Source organism: Cornus florida, unplaced genomic scaffold, assembly GCF_030987335.1.
Source record: "Cornus florida cultivar Cherokee Brave unplaced genomic scaffold, ASM3098733v1 CherokeeBrave_3.0.0_Hap2_Chr11, whole genome shotgun sequence".
Taxonomy (NCBI): Eukaryota; Viridiplantae; Streptophyta; class Magnoliopsida; order Cornales; family Cornaceae; genus Cornus; species Cornus florida.
The window spans coordinates 18,757,810-18,764,133 of record NW_026775581.1 but is presented as its reverse complement, the minus strand read 5'-3'; the positions used below and the strand labels follow the sequence as shown (position 1 = coordinate 18,764,133).

The 6,324-nt window shown below is 38.9% G+C and overlaps 1 pseudogene; it reads left to right on the top strand.

Annotated features, from left to right (window-relative positions):
- The first annotated feature begins 5,000 nt into the window (after positions 1 to 5,000).
- On the top strand, positions 5,001 to 5,099 carry LOC132287455 (small nucleolar RNA R71; annotated as a pseudogene).
- Positions 5,100 to 6,324: the final 1,225 nt, after the last annotated feature.

Genomic DNA, 6,324 nt, shown 5'->3' with positions numbered 1-6,324 from the left:
TCTCTCAGGGTGCTCCCGAGGATGAATAGGGTAGCGTTGGTTTATCAAAATCTGGGTGATGAGGTGGCCAAAAGGGAGAGACTTAGCCCGTCCGGGCTTCTCCTTGCTGATATACTCGTCAAATAGCTTCCTCATCACGCTCCAGATGAGTGCGGGAATAGATACCCAGTGGCCTGTGTAGAATGCGTAGAGGGTTGTCAGACAGTCTCCTCTCCGCTGGATCTTGTGCCCGGCCATATATATATTTCGAAAGAAAATGGAATCGAAGAACCATAGGTCATCTGAAAGGAATGTGCGGGTGGCGAAAGTCTCGCCATCGGCATGGTGACCTGTAAGGAATACTACCATGTCGGTATAAGAGGGCCTGTATAACCTCGGATATAGCTCCTGTATCTCCGGAGGGCATCTGTGTGGACAATGACAAGAGCGGGCTAGTGAGTCCACAGTGATAAAGATCTGATGGCCATCTTTGGTAGTGACCAGCTCTACTGTGGTATGCGGGGATGGTCAGAGGTTCTGGAAGAACAACCGTACCAGCCGCGGGTAGACTGGCTTAGTAACTGGGGCAAGAATAGCTGCAAGGCCCCTCTGAATAATGTCATGGTAAGCTGATTGGGTCAGCACCGATTTGGAGAAAAAGGTTGTGTCGAACACCGACTCATGGTCTACTGCCACATGTACATATCTAGGCACGGGCCTATCACGCTCCTGAGCTGGCTGGTGTGGTGGAGATGGTACTGGTGAATGCTCAGCTCCAGCATGTGGTGGAGATGGTGATGGTGTAAATGCAGGCAGAGCTGTAGAGGTGGATGGAATATGATCATCCTCAGCCTCATGAGCAGGTGACTGAGGTGGAGTAAGCTGTAATGGCTCCTCCTGTGCATGAAAGGGCTTTGCTGGCTCCTTTATCCATGGTCTGATATGTCTTTGAGGCCCGTGTTGCCTCTTGGCAACAGTCTTGCGCTTAGTCATAGCCTGAAAAATAATTTAAAAACTTGCAAGGGGAGTTAGTACCAGAATTAAGAATTGAAAACACAAAATAGAAACATGCATGTCAAATAAGATAGATAAATCATATAGATGACATGAACCTATGCAAGTGATAGGATATGAAACATGTTAAACAATGTAAGTATGAAATGCATCCAATGTGGAATATCACAGGCATTGGGCATATATGAGAGAGCATGAACATAAGGCATGATGAATGAAGTATGTGTGTGAGATCTGTGAAGTTCGATCGATCATAAAAAGGTTTGAGATCGATCTCAAAACTTCGATCGATCTGAGGTATGAGTTCGATCGATCTCTCAAGATCAATCTGAGATACAAGTTCGATCGATCGAACTGTACGAAGGTGAAAATTCAAAGGTCACAGATCTGTGACGTGGATGGCACGGGGCTTTCACGACATGGTCGTGGGCCCATTAACACAAGAAATCATCAATTACCATCACCCAAACAAGGCCCATACTCCTATAATCAATTCGAAAATCAAAAATATAAAAATATATATACACATATATACAAACATGCTTCAAGCTCATCAATGGTGGATTTCATCATCATTCATCTTAGATCTAGCATGTAGGCAACTTATATTATCAAATTAAAGCTTGAAATGACAAAGTGTGGTTCGGATCTCACCTCTAGTTGCGAGAGAAGAGGAGATGAAGATGGTGATGCAAATCCGAGAGGAGAGAGAGAAAATCAAATGTTGGAACTCGCCGGAAATGGAAAGGGTGATTGGGGTTCACGTCGACGATGAAGGAAGCAAGGGTTAGGGTAGGGAGTTGTTGGATCGATCTTTGTAATCGATCTCACAACTCTCGATTTTATTTTTAAAAACATTTCCCTATTAGTTCGATTAATCGAACTGAGATTTCAGATCGATCGAACTTTGATGAACTCTCCTCAAAGTATTTTTTTGAAATTTTGAAATTTTTAAAAAATGAAAAACTAAAATTAAAAATTAGAATTGAAATTAGAATATGAAATTTTTTGAAATTTTTTTAATTGAATAAACAATAATAATTAAAAACTAAATAAACTAAAATATTTTTGTATTTTTGAAAACTTTTTGAAAAATAAAATAAAATGAAGTGAAATGAAAATAAAATAAAATAAAAATGAAAATATTTTTGGATTTTTGAAATTTGAAAAGTCAAAATAAAGTCAAAATAATGAAATGAAGAACTGAGATCGATCAGGACAAGAGTTCGATCGATCAGACAGAGAGTAAGAATATGCAGGTTTATGGCTCAGAAAATTGGCTAAGTGTTGGAACTTGAGATCGATCGAACTTGAATATTCGATCGATCGAAGAACTTCAGATCGATCTTGAAATGTTTCGATCGATGAGACAGAGAGGTGAAATATGCAGGTTGATGCAGGCTTAAAATTTTTCTAAGTGTTGGATCATGAGATCGATCAAACTTTGAAGTTGGATCGATCGAAGGTCTCTTGATTGATCTAAGAATAAGTTCGAACGATGGGACAGAGAGGTGATTTGGATGTCGGTGGATGCAGGTAGAAAATTTTTCTAAGTGTTGGATACAGGTGGAAGTTCGATCGATCAAATTCTCATTTAAGATCGATCGAACTTATGCAAAATGCCCAATCACAACACAAAAATTCATGCAATCCTAATCACAATTCCTATCAATGCATATGAACCAAAAACAAGTATCTAGACTTCACAATAAATGAAATTTAAGATAGAAATGAGGGAGGAATAGGGTTTTGACACCCTACGAAATATTTTTGCTAGTCTTTAACGTCTCTAGCAAGACATTGGGCTCTTTTAGCCTGGATCAAAGATCTTATAATGCATCCCCTCCTTGATGGGGTGATAGATGCTTTGAACTCCACCGAACAAATGGTTATTTGAAGAACTTGTTGGATTAAGCTCAAAAGAAACTTTTGATCCTTTGTCTATGTAATCACAACCTTTAGGCTTCCATGCCCTTTCAAAGCAAGAATTTGAAACACCACTTTGAGAATGCAAGGTTGAAGATGATCCCTTTGAAGTTTTGGTCTTACACAAAAGCTCATTTCCTTGACATTGAAGATCATGACATTTGTCTACAACATTAACCTCTCTTTCATATTTGTCAAATGAATTGGGTGTGGGATTAAAGATATTCAACTTCACTTTCATGTGGATAAATGAGATCTTCATTATCCCCGTCCTACAATTGATGTTGGCATTAGCGGTTGCCAAGAAAGGACGGCCAAGGATAACGGGAATTTGGCTTTTAGGATTGGGGACCGGTTCTGTGTCAATGACAACGAAATCAACGGGGAAGAAGAATTTGTCAATCTTTATCAAAACATCCTCAATTATACCCCTAGGCTTCTTAATGGATCGGTCGGCAAGTTGTAAAACTATCGATGTCGGTTTCAATTCACCTAGGCCCAATTTGACATAAACCGAATATGGAAGAAGGTTAACACTTGCTCCTAAGTCCAGAAGCACCTGATTAATGATATGATCACCAATAATGTATGAAGTAGTAGGTGAACCGGGGTCCTTAAACTTTGGTAAAGTGTTATGTTGCAAAATTGAGCTCACTTGCTCGATTAAAACCACTTTTCTTGGTGCTTGGCTCTTGTTCTTCTACTTTTGGGTGCACAAGTCTTTCAAGAATTTAGCATAAGCCGGAATTTGCTTGATTGCATCCAAAGGTAGAAGATTAACTTTTATTTGCCTAAACATTTCCATAATTTCATTGGTTTTTGCCTTTTGCTTGTCTTTTAAAGTGGATCCTTTTAAGGCATCCGGAAATGGAACTTTTGGTTCAAACACTTTTTTAGAATTTCCTTTTGAAGTCTCTTCAACACAAGAAGTTTTTAAATCATTTTGTTTCAAATCATTTTTCAGCAAAACTTTTTTAAATTCATTTTTTTGCAAATTTTTCTTCAAATCATTTACAAAATCATTCTTCAAATCATATTTCAAAGTTTTTTCATTCACAAGATCATGTATATGCAACGAAGGAGGAATGGGATGTGAAATGGGACGGGTGACAACTTGAGGTTGCACCGGTTCACTCTCTTCATTGGACATTCCAACTTGATTGTCCACAACCCTACCACTCCGCAAGGTAGTCACTGCATTAACATGTTCAATGGTGTGGTCTTCTAATAAGGAATGGGTTTCCACAACACATTATTGCTTAGGTGGGGCATTAATAGGCATATTTCCCTTCTCTTTTGCATTGAGAGTGCGTGCTATTTGCCCTACTTGGGTTTCTAGTTTCGCAATAGATTGAGAGTGAGAATGAAGCAATTGAGTGTTAGCTTCTAAAGTGCCCAAAGCATTTAAAACTTTTTCTTCAAAGGCGGGACAATGAGAATTAGCAAATTGATTCCCTTGTGATTGATAAGGTCTATAATCTTGGGATCCTTGGTTTTGAAGTGGAGGTGGAATGTACTTCCCTTGAAAACCGCCTTGGGAAGGGTTTGAGCCCTCTCCTTGGTTTTTCCAAGAGAACTTCGGATGATTCCTCCAACTTAGATTATAGTGAGTACTATAAGGATTGTTCCCTTGGTTCACAAAAGCTGCATTGACTTGTTCATTAGGTTCATTTTGCACTTGTCCATGAGGACAATGAGAAGTAGAATGAAGAACACTAGAACAAGTCATACATGTTTCATTTGATGCACGAGGAGAATGGTTAGGGAAGGAAGATATTTGGTTCGCTGAGTTTTGGTTAATCAAGAATTGATCAAACCATTGAGATAAAGATTTCATTTCGGTGGCTATTTCATTTGAATGGTCGACTTGATGTAAGCCAACACTCTTCCTAACTTGTGAATTTGTACCATTCTTGGATGATAATGTTCTATGCAAAGAATTTTCACTCATGCTCTTATAAAGACGCCACACGTCATCCTCATGCCTATCAATGCATGAGCCACCCATGGAAGCATCAACCATACCCTTATAATTGTCCGATACGCTCTGAAAGAAATATTGAACTAATTGCCATTTGGGCATGTCATGATGTGGACACTTCCTAAGCAACTCATTGAAGCATTCACATGCCTCATGAAACGTTTCTCCATCCCCATGTGTAAATTCTCTAATTGAAGTTCTCATAGCATTGGTTTTTGAAACCAGATAGTACTTCTTCAAGAACTCTTGTTGCATTTCTGCCCAAGAAGTGATTAAAAAAGGCCTAAGATTGTTAAACCAATACTTTGCCTTGTCTTTTAAGGTGAATGGAAAAAGTTTGAGTCTTAAAACCTCTTCCGGCATGTCCGTATATTTTACAGTGGAACATACTTCAAGAAACTCATCCAAATGCTTGTAAGGTTCTTCACTTGGAAGTCCATGATAGTTAGGAAGCATTTGAATGGTTTTTGGCTTAATTTCATAATGATGTGCTCTAAATGGAAGCAATTGGATGCATGTAGGTGCATTATACTCATTAGGCACATAATGGTCTCTTAAAGCAAGAGGTGGATTAGCTACTTGAGGTGCAACATGAACACCTTGGTTTTGATTCCCTTGAATGATGATAGGAGGTTGTGGAGCATACATTGGCCTTGGTATTCCATATGGAACTTGGCCTTGTTGTTGTGGTGGTTGGTGAATGTATGCCCTAGGCATGCCTAATGGTACTTGTATGTTCTCATGATGCACATTTGGATGAAGGATACCTTGGTGGTCTATGTGACCAAGGTCCTCAACATGATCATCATTATGGTCATCCATTGATAGATTGGTTCTATTTGAACTTCCTCTTCCTCTAGGATTTCTAACGATGGATTCAAGATGCAAATCTAAAGGGACAAGAGTGGCTCTCAATGAATGACATCCATGCATGCACAATGCAAAACACAACAAGCATAAAGAATGATAAACACTATGCCTTCACAACAATACAATTAGACTTCTTCCACAAACATTTAATTCATACTCCCATGCTTTAACAATAATGATGCAAAGAACAAATAAGAATGCCTCCACGTGGGCTCATGATTTGTCTAAGGGATTGAGTAAGAAAGTCTCACAAAGGTCCTTTAGCACTTCAACTCCAAATTTAAAGCTTAGCTTAGTAATTTTTTTAAATTTTTAGCACTTTTCCTTGCTTGCTTAGCTCCTTTGCTTGATGGCTCCTAGCTCAATTCTCCTTGTCAAAGATAAACAAACAAAATAAGTAATCAAAAGAAAAATAAAAATAAAGTAAAGACACGATCAAAAGAATACTAATCCTAATTGATTCCACAATTCCGACGTTGCCAAATCAAATTAATCCCCGGCAGCGGCGCCAAAAACTTTGGTGTTGTCGCCGCACCACAAGCTTAAAGAGTGTG